The sequence below is a fragment of the Mastomys coucha genome, unplaced genomic scaffold (genome assembly GCF_008632895.1).
Source record: "Mastomys coucha isolate ucsf_1 unplaced genomic scaffold, UCSF_Mcou_1 pScaffold14, whole genome shotgun sequence".
In the NCBI taxonomy this organism is placed as follows: domain Eukaryota; kingdom Metazoa; phylum Chordata; class Mammalia; order Rodentia; family Muridae; genus Mastomys; species Mastomys coucha.
Window position 1 is genome coordinate 123,041,234 of NW_022196896.1, and position 20,326 is coordinate 123,061,559.

General features: G+C 40.6%; 1 protein-coding gene and 1 non-coding gene across 9 annotated transcripts in view; one reads left to right on the top strand and one right to left on the bottom strand.

The window, feature by feature from the left end:
* Positions 1-20,326, top strand: part of Pam (peptidylglycine alpha-amidating monooxygenase) — a 284,277-nt gene that overhangs the window by 43,632 nt on the left and 220,319 nt on the right. The window lies entirely within an intron of this gene.
* LOC116089526 lies at positions 8,032-8,139 on the bottom strand. The gene has a single exon (XR_004118332.1). It is a non-coding gene; the product is annotated as a U6 spliceosomal RNA (small nuclear RNA).

The window sequence follows — 20,326 nt, forward strand, 5'->3', positions numbered from 1 at the left end:
TAACAAATTCAGATAAATTGAAATCATGTAACTATTCTCATCATAATGCAATAAAAGTTTAAAAAAAATTAAATATAACTTTTTTCTTAAGTAGTTATTAGAGATGCATGAATTTATTACAGAAGAGAAACCTGCATCTCTCCGACATTGAGGTTTTAAGACTATTTTTTTTCTGCTTTAAAATTCTTTTTTTTATTAGATATTTTCTTTATTTACATGTAAATTTCTCCTTTCACAGTTTCCCCTCCAAAAAAAACAAAGAAACAAACAAAAACAACAAAAACAAACCCCTGTTGCCTCCCTCCTCCCCATGCCTGTTAAGACTGTTTTTGAAGTTGTTAAGTACAAATATTTTAGTAAATAATATCAGGTCTAATATTTGTGTGCTAAAAAATCATTTGAATTGCAGTGAATTGGCTGCTAACCTCATCTGGCAAATACTGATGATTGCCATAAAAAAATCAAACATCTTAACCTCCCTCTACCGTTGGCATTTTTGTAGTTTACCAAAAGACCCTTCACAGTGACTTTAAGAGCATCGGCACCAAAGCCTACTTCTGGATTTCTGTATGAAGATTCACCATGGTGAATAATTGACAGAGGTTTCTCAGCTAGCTGTCCAGGGCTAATGCATTCATGTGGTTGGCAGTTTTAGCCTCAAGTGGAGTCCTGCGTTTTTACTTGCTGCCATACTCTTTGCAACCAAACTGCACATCAGCTCTGGACTTGAGCTCAGGTGATGTTGCTTGGTTAGTGCTCACAGTAGTTTGCACCCTGTGATATGGAGAGCGACATTGAGGAGACTCATATTTATTTGTATGCGGTACATATTAGAGTTGGCATTTTGCCGCAGAACTTTGACAGGGGCAGAATATTTGCGCGTTTTGTATTTGAGCCGTAACTTCTGGGTTGGAGATCTAAATTTTGTTTATTCCCTTAGGTAATTAACTACTTTTCAGCATTCAGAGGACATGTATTAGTGGAATTTGTTTTAGTGTTTAAACTTGGTAGATGTCCTTTTTTTTAAACTTAGGCACTAAAAATTCTCATCAGTGAAGCCTGTGATTCCTGTTTGTGGCTAGTGTTAATCATCCTTCAGCGGGGCTTTGAAGTTAGCTTTCTCCTGCTTTTTTCTCTTCTTAACTCAGCAGGGGCTCATGAATAAACCCAATTCCTCTGATAGGTATAGTATATTATTGTTCCTGCCTGTGGCTCTTTCTAATACAAACTCCATTTCTGGTTACTTTGCTGAAATCAAATCAGTATAACAGAGGCCATCTCCTCTCCCCCCTGCTCCCCCACCTTTCTGGTTATAAAGCTCTCCCTCAGAACCCTGGGAGGAAAGGCAGCCTGGCAGGTGAGCAGGTGAGTGAGTGGGTTGGGGAGTGATTCCAGGTGGAGTGTGTTTTAGTTTTCTGCCTATTGTGTTGCTTTTTAGTTCAAGGGTTCTCAACCTGTGGATCAAGACCCCTTTGGGGTTACATATCAGATGTCTTGTATATGAGATATTTACATTACGGTTCCTAACAGTAGCAAAATTACAGTTACAGAGTAGCAACAAAGTAAGTTTATGGTTGGAGGTCTCTACAACATGAGGAACTGCATTAAATCATCACAGCATCAGCAAGGTTGAGAACCACTGTTTTAGTCTTTCTATATTCTTCGTGTTGCTTCTTATTGTCCTGCATCCTTAAACTTGAAGCCCCTGTCCTTTAGAACTAGAGTTTTTGAAAATTCCTGTCTTCCCATTCAACTATATGAGTTTGTTGTTGTATAGGGTAACAATATCAAAGACAATCACTTGATTTTAGAATGTGTGCCGGTGGCTGTGTGTGCGCATTTTAAAGCAGTGAGCAAAGGAGCAGGTGGGCAGGAGGAGGCCAACTCACTGCTGCTGAAAAGACCTTTCAATTCTGACGGGAACATTAAGACATCTCAGTTTTAAAAAGTTACTTAGTTACTAAATTGGGTAGCCTTGCTATTTTCACAAACGGTGTTCGTAACTGATCTCACTATAGAAATGAGTGGCGGCCATATGCCCACTTCAGAATACAGCTCATGAATAAAGAAAACAGAGTACGCTAGCTGAGGGCTGGTTGTATGATATATCCCATGTCCACGTCTGTGTACTATGCTAGCTGGAGGTTTTAAAAATGTATTTGGGGGAATGAAAATAAAAAGGCTATTTTTGAATTTTTTTTACATGTATGTCACATGTAAAAAATGGCCTTTAGAGATGGCCATTTTTGGGGGTGATGGCCTTCAGAGATGTTACACTCAGAGGCTGGTCACTTTGAGCAAGAGATTGTCTCTATGTTGTAGATTTCTTAATTGTAAAAATAAATGTAAGCTGTGTAAGATATCCTTATATTTCCAGGAGTAAGTGTCAAAACGAAACAAGTGTCCACGCCTTGGCAACCTTATTCTTTATCTGACCTATGTGCAGTAAGCAACTCCTTGGCCTCAGACTCATTCTCAATGCAGAATGAATGGTAAGAAAGTCCCACTGCTGCCCCGCTGTTGGTTGACGGTGGGCTGTATCGCCTCCTGAGGTAATCTAAGCCTCGTCACCTTTTCTCTTCTTAGCATTGTGCTGATGACCTCCCTAGGACAGACACAAATTCAGGTACTTGAAGAGGTAGGGGTGGGTAGACAGAGGCAACTCTCATTGTAGCAATGACAGGCTGCTTTATGCAGATAGGATATGGCTCCCGAATTTGAATTTCCAGGTGTATGCTCTCCCTGCCTCTTCACTCCTGCCTTCGTTGTGTATGAGTTCCCTCACTGGGTTTTCTGATGTGGGCCTCTCTATTCTTCTTTGCCTCTTGCCGTTGCCGCTATGCTGGGCTTATCATCTCCAAACAGTTGAGGCCCATTTCCTTGAGCCATTACTCTTACTCAAGTGTATGTCTTGAGGAGTCTGCCCTGGTCCGTGGTCCTTGTCCCTCCTGATTGTACTGCAGATTCTTTTGGCACCACACATCCCACTGGCCAGTCAGGGCACGACTCGCCGTCACGTGGTAATGCTCTTCCGAGCCTACTTAATAAAAATGGCTATGAGTTGCTCTTCTTTTCATATCCCACATGGGGAATGCGAATTCTATTTAACACCGTATTTCCAGTACCTTAGTGGTAGTCATTCCTGAACTTTAAAGGTGACAAATTTGAGGTTCCGGGAAGCTACATAACTGGTCTAGCTGCAGAGAGATTGGATGCAGTCGCCTCCTTGTTTTGTTCTAAAAGTCCTCTGAACATCCCCTCCCTTGTCACAGCTGGAAGTCGGGAATCTTATTGGGACAGGGAAGGAGGGTGACATGAGCTCTTGGATCGTCTTCGAGTGTCTGAATTGGTAATTATTGTTTCCACAGCATCTCAGACACCCATTGGTCCTGAACACTTTATAGTCTGTTATCCTTAGTGAAACGTCTCTACCCTTTTCTTTACCTTTGGTGCCCAATCCAGGCATAAGTAATATTTTACAAGAATGCATTTGCCTTCTGACTGCAGCACAAGAGCAACAGTACAGTAAATTTCTAAGAAGCTTCCCGTGCACTAGAATCTATAGTTCTTCATACAGATGGAAACTTCTACCGGACCTGAGGTATTTTCTAATAAATGCTTCTGTTTCTTGAGCTTGCCTTGCCTGACATGATTGTAGCTATCAATTTCTTCTGTGTGTTTTCCTCAATACACTGTTTCTGCTTTGGTTTTAACCCATTTATTCTGGATTCGGCCCCTGCTGACTGCAGTCCTTCCTTTACTTTCCTCTCTCCCCAGTGTAACATTATAACTGACCCATTGATGTCATTTCAACCTGATATGGGAGAAAAGCAAGCTTCCTCATAACTAATATCATTAAACTGCATGAATTATGCTTCAGCTTTCAGAAGAAAAATGATAAAGAAAATGAAGATAGTTCATTAAAATGGACTGATCCACTGTGGGAATCGCACACAGCATGTGACAGGGGGTGCAGAGGTAGGGATATTCCTTTCTAAGAGCAATGTTTGATGTAGACTGCTTAGCCTGGCCTTTAAGAAATCACTGACATGATTTGGGAACTGCCAGTAAACCTGCTTTAATCAGTTAAACGGAAAGAAATCCAGCATTGTGCCATGGACTGGTTGATTAATTTAAATCCAGAGATACACAGTCTTGCCTGAAAGCCGGTTGCAAGGCCCATGTACAGGAGGGATGCTATTCAGAAGCACTGAGCCCAGTCTGGCTGTCAGACCCTTTCAGCTCTGCTGGACCTCTTAGGCGGCAGGCATCAGCTTAACCCCTTAATGCCTGCTTCAATTGGTATTCATGCTCTGCATTTCTCTCAGTGTTCTTTATTTGTAGCCTAGGGAAGAGGTGTTTTAAATCAGACTGACTGAAGGGCTAAAATAGGAAGTTATCTTCAACTTGGTTCTTTAGAAAAAAAAAATCAGAGCTTAATCCCTCACTTCTTCTGAGAATCATAATCAAAATTAGAATCACGAAATGCCGAAATAAGTTTTAGGCATTAAAGTAAGCTGCAGTGTATAATTCCTTGACTTTGAGATTCAAGACACTAAGGGCTTTGTTATCTGCGTTCAGTTCAGGATATGGGTGTAAGATGCTGGACTCTTGGATGAGTTAAAAATTACAGTAAGGAAATAATCCTTGACCTTTAAATGAAAGCAAACTTTAAACTCTTCAAGGATAAAACTGAGTAGCTTCATTTCTTTTGTCAGAGGAGTGGTCTCTAGATGATCCCACGTCACCTCTGAACTTCACAGGTGCTGCATGCATATGGCACACAGCCACACAAGCAGGCAAAAAACCACTGCTGCACATGATCTGAGGGGGCCCAGGCCCACGTGCTTAGAGGAGAAGGAGAAGGGGGAGGGGGAAAGGTTGAGTGAGGGGGTGAGTGGGAGGAGCAGTGAGCAGGATGTAAAGTGAATAAAAACTTAATAATAAAAACTAATAAAAAATTAAATCATAAAAGCAATTAATAAACCAAAACCCAACCAAACCACACACTACACACACAAAAGAAAAGTTTTTTTACATGGCCCAATCTGTTGAGCCTATTTGCAGAAAAGGTAGCTATTTATTAGCAGGTAGAAGTCCAAATGAGAAACATAATGGGAAATCGGGGAAGTTAGAAGTTGTATGGTAGAAATGATGGAATCTAGTTGAGCTTTTGCTTTCATTTTGTTTTCATCTTTTGAGAGCAAAATTCATATTGATACCTTAGCAAGTCATATGGGGTTCTCTTTTTAAAAGCTTAGGAAAAAGCATTTAATCATAAGTACCTTGCAAAATGGAAAGTAGGATTATAAAGTTTGTGTTCATTCCCTGTTGACGGACTGAAGGCAGAGTACAAGCTCAGTTCTAGGCAGTGACTAGGAAGCAGGTATAGACTTTATGTTTTCAGAGCTTAGAGGACGTGGGAGAATTGCAGTAACTGTTCATCACATTGGTTTCTTTGTTTGTTTGTTTTTTCTTTTTTTCTGTTACTTGCAGGGGAGAGATAGCATACTTGTTAAGTTCAGACTCTACCAGTGAGTGGTAGTCCTAGACCCCACAAAAGAATATCTCCAGGGTGGTTAGAGAGATAAAGAACATCTGTGATTTTGAGATCCAGATTTCTGGTTGGGGAGAGAGATAGGTCTTGGTGGGTGGGTAGGGTTTCACTGATAGGAAGAGATGAAAGTAATGTGGAGACAAGGTAGGGTGGGAAGATAGATACAGAAGGGCTTTCCTGAGAAGGATGCAGCATCCATTTCTAGAACAGGGTTATTAGCGTGTTGGATTGTCTAGTGGGCTATTGTCTGAAGTGCTCAGAGGTAAGACCTGCTGTGTTGATGCAGTTGTCCCATAGGGGGAGCCTTTTAGAATCTTGTAGTTGAGAATCTTGACCAGTGGTAAACTGAACAAGATAGTTAAAGCCTTATCAAGAGGACAAAGTAATGATCATAGATGGACCAAAAGAAGGTTACACTGAAGGCAGAAGTCAGTAATGAGACTAGAGAGTTATAAGATGTCAGATAGAAAGGTGCCAGGTCACTAAATTTGGCCAGTACCTAGCTTTCCATATGATGTCAGGTCATAGCCTTTTCTACTAGTCCTTGTACTTTTTCATTAGCTCAGTGTGGATTTGTTTTAATTAAAATTCCAAGTCCCAAATGTTGATTGTCAGCCCCTATGCCCTTCCAGTGTGCACTGTGCTGACTTGGAGTTAGATAAGCATTCGTCCAAGAGCAGAACAGTCAAGAGTAATGCTCCTTTGGGTTAGGAGGCAGTGAGGTCTAAGTGGATTAAGGGTGCTCTGTCCTATCCTCAGAGATGTGTATGGAGGAGAGAGCTCAGTGGCCACTGGAGCTGACTGCTCTGACCTTAGAAGTTGGCTCGAGCATCCCTCCGGACTCTAACTTTGCTTTGCTTCTTTTATAAACCAGCTTGAGCTCACATCAGATTAATATACAAGTCAGGCTGAGCACCTTGTGGGTTCCCTAACTTCAGCTTTTAAGAGGAAGGTATTTCCTGGGGGCTAGACTTAGGTTTGACAAATACATTCGTATTGTAAAGGAATAATTTCTCACTTTAAGTTCTGATTTGTTTCAGCTTGGGTACCAGTGAAGCTTAGCTTACAGACGCTCAAAGAATAAGCATATTGTTTTTCTGAAGTTAGGACAGATACAAGGGGGGATACAGTATCCGGCTGGAACCTGTCAGACCACAGCAGAGTCTAGTCTGTTACCGGGTGGATTTTTCTTTTCTCCCAGCTGTGCTTCTAACCTCTGGACCTTGTGCTCCTGTGGGTGGTCTAATGTGGGCGTGTACTTCACCAGTTGCAGCTCTTAGGAATAAACACAAAGACAGACAGGTGGTAGTGTTTTTATATAAAGTTATCAACGGAAGAATTTATGATCTGTAAGAAGTCATGACATTGCACTGTTGGGAGGAGAAAATTAATGGTGGAGGAAAAGGGACCAAGCTTATTGAGTAGGTTGTACTACGTTTAGCTGTTTTTAAAAAATTAATTACAGGAGAATAAAAGCTATCTCAGGATGAATTGTGGGTAGGAGTTAGAGAAATTAGGTCCTTGTCTCCAAAGAAACATCTTTGGCAGACCACATAATCTGGCCACCTAGGGCCACTGGCAGGATTTATTTCTCCTGGCAATCTTCTGTGTTTTCTTTAGAGCTTTATTAAAGTGTTAGCGATCTCGTGGCTTTTACCTGATGTGTGGTTATACTCTTCCTGTGATTGTCCTTTAAAAATAAATCTAACAAACTCGTTTTATTGACGGCTTGTTTTTCCCTTTTGACTCTAGTCTCTGGAAAGGTCAGTGCACCTGCTCTCTCTGATGTGTCCGTTGCCTTGATAACCTTAATTCACTTTTACTTCCTAGCACCACTCAGTCAGGCAGGAGATCTTTTTTTAGAGAGTTGTTTGAAGCATCCTTGAATGCCTGTGGTTAGCGTAGGCCTGGCCCACAGAAGCTGTGATGAGCCCTCTGTATTTTCAGGTAGCCAGGGTGCCTAGTACAGAGCACACACAGGTAGATTTCTGCTTGTTGAATTAGTGTAATGGTTCATGGCTAAGTCTTCTTTAAAGTAGAGAGTCATATAAGGATTGAAGGACTCTCTCGCAAACATAATCTGTAGTTTAACTTGCCCAAAGTGTTGCTCCTAACATTTGTGTTGTAGTACGTCTTCTAGATACTTTTTTTTTCTTCTTTATTTACATTTCAAATGTTTTCCCCTTTCCAGGTCTCACCTTTGGGAACCTCCTATCCCACCCCCTGCCTCTATGAGGGTGCTCCCCCACCCACCCACTCATGTCCTCCCACCCTGGCATTCCCCTACACTGGGGCATCAAACACCCTCAGGTCCAAGGGCCTCTCCTCCCACTGATGTCTAACAAGGCCTTCCTTGGCCACATATGTGGCCACTGCCATGGGTCGCTCCATGTTTACTCTTTGGTTGGTGGTTCAGTCCCCAGGAGCTCCAGGGGGTCTGGCCTGTTGACACTGTTGCTCCCTCCATGGGGCTGAAAAATATGGAACGCTTCACAAATTCGCGTGTCATCCTTTTGCAGGGGCTATGCTAATCTTCTCTGTATTGTTCCGATTTTAGTATATGTCCTGCCAACGCGAGATACTTTTCAGTGTATATTCATATAAACAGAAGTAGTTTGAGATATGATTTTATAAAGGACAGGTTAGCCTCAATGACCTTGAACTACTGAGCCTCCTGCCTTTACCTCCTGTTTTCTAGGATTACAAAGATGATCGGGCACAGACAGTTATGAGCACAAGGGATTGAACTCAGAGGCCCTCATGCATGCTAGTCAAGCATTCTACCTATCAGCTATGTCTCAACCCAACAAATGTTATTGTTGTTTTTTTAAATCATACCATATGTGTAGAACAATCTATTTTTTACATTTAGTGTACGTGGTGTGTGTGTGCGTGCGCGCGTGTGTTTGTGCGCGAGCACACATGTGCATGCGTGTGTGTGTGTGTGTGTGTGTGTGTGTGTGCGTGTGCCATAGCATGCATGTGGAAGTAAGAGAACAGTTTTCAGGACTTGGCTCTTGCCTTCCACCATACAGGTCCTGGGGACTCTCAGGTTATCAGAGCTCAGTATCAAGCCACAGACTTGACCAGCCATCTCCCTGGCTCTTGGTAATACTCCTGCTTGCCTCCCTCCATCTTGCTGAGCTTGACCTGCTTTGCTTTTCAGACAGGACCTCAGAAGGCACAGGTGAAAGAACCGAAGCTTGATTGGAAAGTTCTCTCTCCTTAGCTGACTTAAGGGCTTGCTGTGTTTTCCTGAGACTACGGTTACTATTCTGCTCTCATTTTTGTTTTTTTTCTTTCCCCAAGCTCTACGGGAGTAAGAACCTCCAACTTGTCAATTAGGTTTAAAAAAAAAAAAACTCTATAGTTTTTTCAGATTGGAAATTGGCACTGTTCTATTCCATTTACTGTTTTTGAAGCCATGGTATGGTTAGATGTTTGTAAGCTATTTACTTACAAGGGAAACATTAAAAGGCAGGCTTGGCATCATCTAAACTGAAATAGAGATAATAATAGTGTCTTTGAAAAAGCTGAGATCTAAGTATATAGTACAGAGTGACAACCTTCCGTTTTTATTGTGTTGCAACTGTCTTAAGGAAGTCCTGCCAACTTACTTGCTTATTCTTACAATTGCAGGAGTTACAATAAAAATTAGATCCTGGTGTTGTTGAAAAACATGTCAATCAAATATTCACGGGAAAGAAAACAATAGTTTTCATACCACAGATGATAAATTATATACTTATTAAAGTGTTGCAACTGATCAGATAAGCAGAGGATATCATTATTGACTCAGTTTGATGCTGGTACATGGTTATTTTCCACAATTACTCTAAACCTGGTGTTCTTAAAGGGGCTTGTGTTCTCTTCAACATGGGTGGCAGAAGCAAGGAAGAACAAAGAGTTCAAAGGGAAGCTTTACGTTTTGTGTGGCTTTTCCAGTGGAGAGCGTAGAAGTTATTCTGCCTTTGACTCGGGGGATCTCACCAAGAAATCTGTAGTATCAAGTCCTGGTTTCCTGACTGATTTTATCAGGGTGTAACAACTAGCCATTTCCCTGGAGGTGTTTTCTGCATAAGTGACCTGTTGGCAAGGATTTAGTGGAGCTCAGAGGTAAACGGACCCACAGCTGCCACCTTCCAGAGAAATAAATAGAATCAGTTGTCACTGTTATCAGCATGCAGACACCCTAAGGCATAGGTGTGGGATTTCCTTTCAAAGTGAACCAAGCATTCACTCTCAAGGAAAAGAATATTTGTAATGCAATAATGTTAATGCTTGCTAAGTGAGAGACTTATATATGAACCCAGACTCTTGTTACCTAAGAGCATTGTGTATTGACCTGTGCCTTCCTCGGAGCTCTGCATACGAAAACGATGTTGCCAATGGAACCAGGTAATGACATTTGCCATTAAGGAGTCACGCTGAAATTAGTAATTCCAGAATTCCCTGGGTTCTTTTGCACTGCGTCACAGTTGCTGCCTCGGTGACAGTCTTCCTTTCCTACTTAGCAAATCCAAGCCTGGTAGCTTGAGCCCCAGGAAGTTGTTAAAGCAATTAAAGGCAGCTGTCTCCCAGCACATTGCTCCGTTACCATAGTACCCTCTGCCTCCAAGTCTCTCCTGATGATGTCAGTATGCATACAAGGGTTGCTCAGAGCATGTACGTGGGGATGATTCATCCCACAATAAAGCCCCTCTCCTGTTGCTCTCCTGCCAGTGTGATTAGCAATGGAAGGTAAGTGTTTTGTTTTATATACTATTATAAGAATTACCAAATGCCTCTATTATTTTGCTCTAGGTTTCTTGTGTTCTAAAATATACTTCTAACTGAAACATAATATATAGGGAAATTTCAGCCAATCGCCCACAACAGATTTATAGCTTGTATGTAAACTATTTTGTATGTGTGCGTGCATGTGTGCACATGTAGGGGTGGACTTATAAAAATCACTGTGAATACACAATGGAATACCAGCTACTTCCACCAATAAACAAAACCAGCATGCACACTAGAGCTTTCCTTTTTAAACTGTTTGCATTCCATGAAAAAAACTTAAAATATTTTTTCAGGTGTCGCAGGGCAGCTAAGGCTCTTAGAAAGTATGTGAATTACACATTCTTACTGATATTTTATCCAGCTTAAGTGATAATAACAGAATATGGGAAGGTATTGTTGGAAGAACACGGATTTATTTGTGCTGTGAAGTTCAATGTCTGCTGACAGTCATAATTTCATACTTAAATCCTACTTCCGTATGTTTCTAATATCGTGGAGGAGTGAACTTGGTGCTTGATGAAATACTTAAATACACATCCCTTCCTGAGGGTAAGCATTTTGTCTTCGCGTCTCTGAAAAAAGTATTGTGCAGTCTCTTATGGCGTCAGGTGGAGGGCTGTGAGTGAAGAGTGAAGATTGCCTTCTGGAAGTTAGTTTTCTCTTCCAGGTTTTCTCCCTCAGACTGTCTCATCATGAAACCCATAGAGCCCTCTTCTCAGTCAGTCACCACACCGAGCATCCTGCCCATGGTTCCTTGCCTGGATCCAGAGTAGACAATGTCAGCAGGTCCTCCGGACTCTGGTCGTGACTTTCCAGGAGAGTAGGAGAAGGTGATTTCTAACTGTTAGTAAATAGCTTCACATGACGACAGGGGCTTGAGAATGGATTGGACCCATCTCTTCAGGTCCCTGAACCTTTGTTCTGTACCGAAAGGAAGCACATGGCTTTGTTGAGAGGGACCAGAAGTGGTTTAGACTGTTTATTTCTAGAGTCTTGTATCTTTATGCTATGGAATATGCTCTACTAACTGATTTGGTTTTGGGAAATTATGTTAATGGGACATTAATGTTACATGTACTTTTCTATAAAGAGTTAGTAAGAAATAACAGTTGTAACAGTGTAAAGCCATACTAAAAGTTACATTTAGCTCCTAGGAACTGAAGGATGTGTCATAAGTATTTTAAGTGTTTATTCTTTGAATTTTTCCCAGTCTTGAAACTATATTAAAACAGTCTTAATTTATACTTGCCATTGCATTTGGTAAGTTACTCATTAATTGCTATTAGAAACTGTTTCTAAAAAGTAGAAGCAAATCATAATACTTCATCTAGATTACAGTAGGGTAAATGTTGAAGAAATTGACTCAATCTAAACTTGTACCATACTTGTAAAATCTCTTATTGAAATACACTCATAATGCTTGTGTTAGAAATAAAACTAGTATGCTTCATGCTAAATTATCTTATTTCTGTGCTCATGTTTGCAGCAATACAACCTAATTCATTGGATAAATGAATTCACGGTTTAAACTATATATTCAGTTTCAACTTTAAAAGTATCCATGAAAATAGTCGTTTTCCAGCTTGACTGTGCTAGCAATAGTCTGGGGAGAATATACTTCAGGAGTCTAGCCTTCTGCCTCATGAGAAGCAGTTCCATGCTCTTCAGGAAGAGTGATCTTTAAAGTGGCCTTAGGGAGCATCTCTTTTATTTTTATGTCATAATGAAAGTTTTAAGTTTTAACAGTTACATTTGTACTTGCTGAAGCATGGAGATGTCATGTCTGTAGACATGACAGCTTGAGGTAAATGAGATATGGCATGAGACATGGCAGAAAGATGATTATGTCGGTTCTCACTAGACAAATAACTGGAGGAAAATCCAAAAAATTCAAGGACATTGTATGGAGAAAACATGTGTAAATAAACATCCAGAGAAGACCAGAAGCTTACGTTAGGAGGCATCAGAGAAGTACCTTCTATGATATTATGTCCCGAACTTGAAACCTAGGTTCTAGGTCTTATGTGACACCATGTGTTTTCATGAACACATGATTCCTAGGTTAGAACAGGACCATATTCCTCTAATCAGCTTTTAACTCCCCCCCCCCCCAAAAAGAAGTGACCTATGTAGCATGACTGAGTTGCTCTACTAGCATCCTGTTATTTGTTCTACCCAGCTACTTCAGGACTTACAGCTTACAGGGCACATGTCTCACCTTACAGTTCTGTTGGTTACAAGTCAACAGGATTGAGGACATTTTCTTCTAGAAGGCCCTGAAGAAGAATCAGGTTCGATGCTCTCCTAGCTTCCAAGGGCTTCGAGAGGTCATAGCCTCCTTTCCCCATTGTCAAAGTAAGCAAGAGAGGACAGATCTTCACACTGCTATCTTTCTGGTTTAATGTAGCCAAGAAAAAAAAATGCTTTCTGTTTTGAAAGATGTGTGATGTCCCCTAACTTGAGTCCATTTGTATAACCCAGGACAGCCTAACCCAGTTGACATCTTTAACCTTAGCCACTTGCATGGTCATTACATAGCCAACATAGCATATTCAGAGACTCCACAATTCAAGGCATTAGCATCTTTGGGGGCCATTTTTCTGCATTAAGTTCACAAATTTGATATTTTTTACATAAAGCTATGCCAATAGAGAACACGAAATTCTGACCTAATTCACTGAATTCAGGCCTTCGGAAGGATAATAAAATTCCTCAAGATAAGTAGTCAGGGGAAACTGAATTAGAAAGAAATGTTTCACCAACCCCAGTATTCAAAACCCTGTGTCACAGAGGTGAGGTCTATAAAGTGACACTCTTCTCACTTTCATATTTTTATTGAGAGGCTAACATCAGATCAAGTTAATTAAACAAGGATGATTAGAGAGTACAAAATTCTATTAGTTAAGTCCTATGTGGATGAGCCTGGGTGTATTTTTAGAATCTGAAGGGTAATAGCTGGGCCACCGGAGACCCAAATATGAGAACTAATAACCCTAACATTTGAATAACGCTACCATTCATTGATCTGTCAGGGAGCCATAGCAATTATAAGCTCAAGCCGATGACACTGGAAGGTTTGTCCTACAGCTTCTTAGGAAAGCCATACTATGTTCTCATGACCAGTGCCTCCAGGCACAGCTGCAAAACTAATTTCTTTCTTTTTTTTGTGTATATATCCAACAGTTATTATAAATCAGACCTGAATCTTAGTATAGGGTTCCATACATATTAAGCATAAAATAATTTATATATCATAGTTTTTTTTAAACTATGTTGCTAAAAATCTGACAATGGCAGATGTGAGGAAGGAACTGTAGTGTTGTTTCTCTTGGGCACAGGTCCTCAGTTACATTTGCTGTAGTTCTCTGGAGAAAAGCAGACAGAAGGCAGCCTGGGTTCCGCTTATGTCCTTAAAGTAAACTTGGAAGGACTTTCTAGAGAGAGATCAAACAGTCTATAGCACCCTGTTAACGTGCCGGGCACTGGCGAATGCCTGTGCTGTGGGAAGGACTCATTTTCACTTGGTTTCAGTTTGCTTCCCTGGTAGTGTATATGGCCTTAGGAGTCCCTAGAAAAAGAAAATCCGACTTTATGTTGTTAGGGTATTTATTCCTCAGTCAAAATAACATTAAAAATAATCAATAAGTTATATAATTCAGAGAACCAAATGACTACTTGTCTATGAAAACAGCTGTGGGGATTGTAAACCTGGGTATTTTCTTCTGTTATCTCATTTACACATCTGTTCTCTCACTTTAATATGCCTTTTTCATTAAGCATATAAGCCATTTCAAGTTCCCCTATGAACAAAACCCCTTTACATGTGAGCTTTTAAAAGTAAGAATATCCGATATAATACTGATCGCTGATTCTCTCTAGTTCTAGTAAGTTAGGATGAAGAGAGGATATAATCTATGTCACTTGGAGGAAAGGAAGGAAGGACGGAAGGAAGATGGAGGACGGAGCTTCGCAGAAAAGCTGCTTTCTTTGTGATAGAAAAGACTGTTGCATTTTAAAGCAACCAATGAGCAGGCTCCATCGCTTTCTTAGTCCTTTTTTAATTTGTTAAAAAATTATCTTAAAAGTTTATCTGTGGGGGGAAAAAATCAGAGACAGGAACTAATGAGAATTGGAGTTTTAAGGGTTTGGAGTCTTCTTGGTCGGTGGGTGGTCGAGAAGATGGAAGGAGACTTCAAAACAAAAACTTCAAAGATGTGAGGACAGCTCAGAGTCTTATTTCTAGGGGGATTTTTTTCCCCACTAGTGGGAGTCAAGTCAAGCTGCAAAGTAGCGGGTGGAGAAGGGGGCGTGTTCCGAGTCTTGGTTATTCTTTGCAGGTCAGAGAACTGTCACAACAACACCCATTTTTCTCACTGATCCTGCATTCGGTTGTTTTTCTTAATTATTGATGCTTTAATATCGTGTTCCTCTCTAAAAATGGAGTGAACAGTGCAGAAAGAAAAGCAATTATGGAGATCCTTTGTGGAGAACCTCCTCTTCTGTAAAGGCCTTATTTCTGCCACGCTGTGTTATGGAAATGGGATCCTACAACTGCTACATTTGCTCGAAATTAACTGTTCTAAAACAGTCTTTTGAACAGGGGATTGATGGAATTAAAGGGCCCTCTTTCTCTCAGCTGAATCTCGTAGCCTGGGGCAAATGGGGAGGAAAAGAGCCCGAGCAGTGGTCCTTTAAAGGGCTTGAAAGCACAGGAGTAAGACTTGCTGTTCTTCCACTGGCCTTTGCTAGACTGATGCTTTGTGGACAAGTCAAGTGGAAAAACTTACAGAGGATTGGTTCCTGTGCCTGTTGACTGTCTGTCACAAACAGTGAGGAGACTGTGGCAGGGGCGGAAGTTTGATTTGTGGAGGCAGCCACAGCTGTGCTAGTTTCTTGAATGGGTCTTAGGTACTTTCCCTCCATGTCGACGGTGTAAGAGAGGAAACTAGAGGCTATCTGCACAGCCATTAGTAGTCTCAATAAAAGAGCTGTGATCACCTTCTCAAAACATAAATGCACATAGTCTCATAGCATTTATATGTTACAATTTAAGCTAAAGCATGCCCAGGAAACTCAGTAGAGGAAAAGGACAGAGTAATACCATTTATCAATTACAGTATTAGAGCACAAGATTCAGGTAGCCATGTTTGCCGTACTAGGAAAGTTCATCTTGGTCCTCTTCTACCAAAATGCAATCACGATAATCAATATAAAATCCTGCCCTCACATAGGTGAGATTCACTAATTATAGTGCAGAATTAATTAATTAATTAATTAAAGGACAAGACTATCTTTGGCTTCCAAAAGTGTGGGATAAGAGCATGCACATGAGTATGTGCATGCGTGTGGAGAGTGAATGACTTTCTTGTCATTTAAGAACTATCACTTTCCTGTCATACTAATGCTTGGTAAACAGTAATTTCAGTTTACCACTTCGCTTCATTTTAATCCAGCTAAAGAATAACCTTTTCTTAAAATCCTGAGTTACTTGATGGCCAACCCTTTGCTATCCTGTTAACCTTTTTTCTTTCAGCTCTCAATTCTGGTTAGGTAACTGTAAAACAAAAAAAGATAATAGAAAGACTATTGTTGATGAAAGAATTCAGCTGAGTTATCAGAAATGCATATTTATGCTTCTGGACACTAGTAATTATTGGATCGTAGTTGTTTTTCAGAAGTGTTTGTCTTTGGTTGTAGTTTTATCCTCCTGATGATCTGAATCATGAGCTAGATCTCATGTTAATCCAATAAGTTAGGTCACTTACTAGTAAATCACTCTACTTGTGGTCACTGGTCTTTAATTCCTTGCCAGAGAAGCAATATTGGGAGGGAGTTAAGATATGACCCCATGTTGAGATAAAGTGGGAATATGAGGAACATGGAATGACTCTGCTGTAAACCCCTGAGTTCTGTGCTTCCTTCATATACAACTGCCAGAGTGTAGCTGTGTGTGTTGCTTCTTGTCTCTGGCTCTTTACTTTCTTTGTTTGAATGGAATTTATTTTTCTTTTTGTATGTGTACATGTGCATGCCTGAGTGTATTTATGTGTTCTTTGTGTGCAGAAGCCACCTGCAGATCTCCCTGGCACTGAAGTGGCAGGTGGTTGTGAGCCACCATGTGGATGCTGGGAGCCAAACCCTGGTCCTCTGGGAGAATGGAAAGGTTCTTCTGAGACATTTCTTCAGCCCCAACTAGACGACTTCTCCTCCTCCTCCTCCTCGTTCTCCTCCTTCTCCTCCTCACTATTATTATAATTTTAGTGTGTATGGGTGTTTTGTCTGCATGTATATGTGTGTACCATTTTCCTGGGTGCCTGGTGCCTTCGGAGGCTGGATATCTATCTGTTGGGACTAAATGGAGTTACAAACAGTCGTGAGCTGCCATGTGAGCGTTGGGAATTGAACCTGAGTCTTTTGGAAGAACAGCCAGTGATCTTAACCACCGAGCCATATCTCCAGCTCCCTCCCCCTTTCTTGAACCAACTTCCTAGAACCTCTTCTCCACAGAACTGGTACTGCTCAGTTCTCATTGGGATTTTTCTTCATCTTTATACCAATGCCAAGAAAACAGACAGTTTAGTGGTTCTTAAACTTGGGGTTTAACAAATACATGAAGACTGTCATTGATGAAATAATTCAGTGAGTCATCCAAAACATATACTTGTGCTTCTGGACACTGATAACTCTGGGTTTCAGTGTCCCTCCCTCTGACTGGACTTTTCCAGTGTGGAGTCGCACTTCTTTACTGCCTGGAACATCGCATTCTTCAAGTTGCCTTTCTCCTAACGTGTACTTTCCAGGTTCCGGGCTGATTCTCTCTCATCCTCCTGACTCTAAAGCTGGAGTTTAGGACTCTGCTAAAGTCACTCTCTTAATGATCTCATCTGGTACTGTGGCTTTAAATCCCATTGGCCTACTGACAGAGTCCAAATTTGTATTTCTGATCCAAACCTCAGTGATGAACTATAGATAACATATTTCCGTATGTGGTATCTAATACACATACTAAGTGTGATTTGTACACTATTACTGCCATTTAGAGCCAGGATATTTTCAATCTCAGCCATCCAAGAGAACATCCTTATGAGAACTTAGTGTATGCCTTTCCAGGCCTCAAGGGGTATGCATGGCTTATCTCTATTCCTCTCTTACAAGATCATATTTTATATGTTAGTTTCTTTCCATCTTCCCTCATCGTTTACTATGGACACATTATGGATACTCTTAAATATTTTTTGGAACAGTATCTTTTAGTAGCTACTTGTTTATAGTACACTTTATTAACTAACCCTTTATTGGTAAGCATTGGATTTCTTCCCATATGTAATTAAAAGCAGAAGGGAATATTTCATCCATCTAGAATCCTGCTCTGGCAGTTACGACTCACATGTTTAGCACTTAAAAGCAGGTCTCTAAATCGGAATATACCTTACACATTAAATGCAAAATTATTTGAAATATTTTAATATGTTTTATATTGATTGACTTACTTGAAATCGTAATTTGGTTATATTGGTTAAACAAGGTATATTTAAAGGTTGGTTTCACATTTGCCATTTTGCTTTATAAAATGTGACTTTCAGAATATTAAAAGAACATACCTGTTTATGTTCTACTTTTATTAGATGACACTGTTTTCGTTGTCCCAGATAACTTTGGAGACATACATCTTCTCTTCTTCTCGTGTCTGCCATCCAACTATTATTAGCATTCCTCAGTGTCCCCACGCAGTTCCAAACATCATTAAAGCTTGTTTCAATCTTGGCAACAAACCCTTAACTAGTCTTCAGATTTCTCAAGCCCAGTTGTAGTGTAGAGCTGCAGAGATTCTTTAAGCCCAGTTGTAGTGTAGAGCCACAGCGATTCTTCAAGCCCAGTTGTAGTGTAGAGCTGCAGAGATTCTTCCAAAGCATATGCCAGGTCATGTCTCTTCTCCAAACTCTCAGTTTGGTTTTTATCTTTTTATTCTTTGTAAAGCAGGTGCTCAAAGGCCAGTCTTAAAAGCTGATCTCTTTATCTCTTTGATCTTATTTCTATACTTTCTGACACAGGCAAAAATGTATTTCCCAATCAGAACAGTTGTTGTAGCTCCTCCCTGGGTGGGTCTCACCCCACATAGTGTATGGCTGTCTTTACTGCTTCACATCTTCACATGTTTGCCAAACCTTACTGAAGACTTTAAAATTAGGAGCTTAGCATTCTTGATTGCCTCAACTAAGTGGTTTCAAGTTCTCTTTTTGTTTCTTTGATTGTTTTTGTCTTAACACGAACTACTAGCTAACAAATTACAGTTTTCTTGGTAGTTGAGTTAATTTTTATTTCTGCTCATGTGACCCTGTGACCCTGTGCTCCGTGACAGCAGGAAACTTTCTTTTATTTGCTGCTGTGTCTGCAGCTCTAAGAATACGCTTTGCCTGTATTCAGTGACAAATAATTATCTCTTGAAAGAATGAGGAAGTGAATACATATGTATGATGACAAGCTTTCTGGGAATTAACATGAGAACTGCAGGCATTGTAGGAAATGACCTCATTTCCTGTATTGGAATTGGGAGGTGAACCTGGAGGCTCAAGGTGATTCTTTGCTAGAGAGGGCCTTAAGCACTCCGTAAGGGACCCACATTCTTATTGATGAAAAATGGAGAGATATTTATGATCCTTTGGATTTTAAAATTGAAATTATTTTAAAACAACACATGAAATAAAAATTATACATATTAGTGGGGTGACCAGTGATGTTAGTCTCCATGTCTGTTCTGTAAAAGCTTAAGCAGGGCAGTGGTAGCACATGCCTTTAATCCCAGCACTTGGAAGGCAGAGGCAGGCGGATTTCTGAGTTTGAGGCCAGCCTGGTCTACAGAGTGAGTTCCAGGACAGCCAGGGCTACACAGAGAAACCCTGTCTCGAAAAACCAAAAAACCAAACCAAACCAAACAAAACAAAACAAAATCCCCAAAACCCGAAAAACAATAAAAAACAAAAACCAAACAAACAAACAACCTTAAATCAGGTTAATTAGATGCACCTTTTTACTCAGTTCTTGTTTTTGTGTGTGTGTGAAAAGGTCCATAGTCTTTTTGTCTCGCTTTTTGGAATATATAGTACATTATCATTATTTTTGGGTTTTCCTCTTGTGCCAGGGTACTCCAGGGCCTCTTGCTCTCTCTGTTTAACCAAATACCTTTTCTGCAAACATCTTTTCCTGTGCATTGACCTCCTCCTCGGCATCTCTATTCTCTGCATCTATAAGACAAGTGAGATCATGTTCTTTGTCTTTAGAAGAGTTTAAACTCTTTAAGCCAAGAGAAATCAAAGTGACTTGAATTTTGTTTTCATCTGGCCAATGAAGGAAACGATAGCAGGCCCAATGGATAAGAGTAATGCATAAAAAAGAAACCGCAGAGATTGGAAGGAGGTGGGAAGCAGGGGTGACTCTTACAGATGGGGAGAGGGACAAGGTGTTGAAGCTAACTTCGCTCTTTGACATCTGAGAAGCTGAGGAGAGAGAAGAAATGAGGAGGACAAGAAGGGGAAAGGTTATGGGATACTGATAAGGTCACTCTTGAGGATTAGTAAGCTCAGACGAACCATCCTCTGAATTTCCGAACTGCTTCTTGCATGCTTCAAGCATTTTAAATAATAGGTGCACCCGAGGTAGTTTTGAGGCTGGCTGTTTTCAAACTCATGCTACAGAGTTGTTGGGGGGTGAGAAAGAGGATGTTGACTGTTGCTTCAGTTTTATGTAGAGGTTTCCTCAAAGCAACTCTAAACTCACACATTACAAAAACATTAATTAGCCCCCAATGCATGCATATCCAAAATAAGTGAAGATGTTGGGGAGAATGACTGTGCACAGCTTCAGGGCGACTGTTTGCACCCTGGGAAAAAGTAAGTCTCCAGGCCCTGGTAAAGGAATGTGCCTGATGTGTCTGTGTACCACCAAGGTCCGTAGACCTAGGGCTGAGGAAATGAGCTGACATTAATCAAG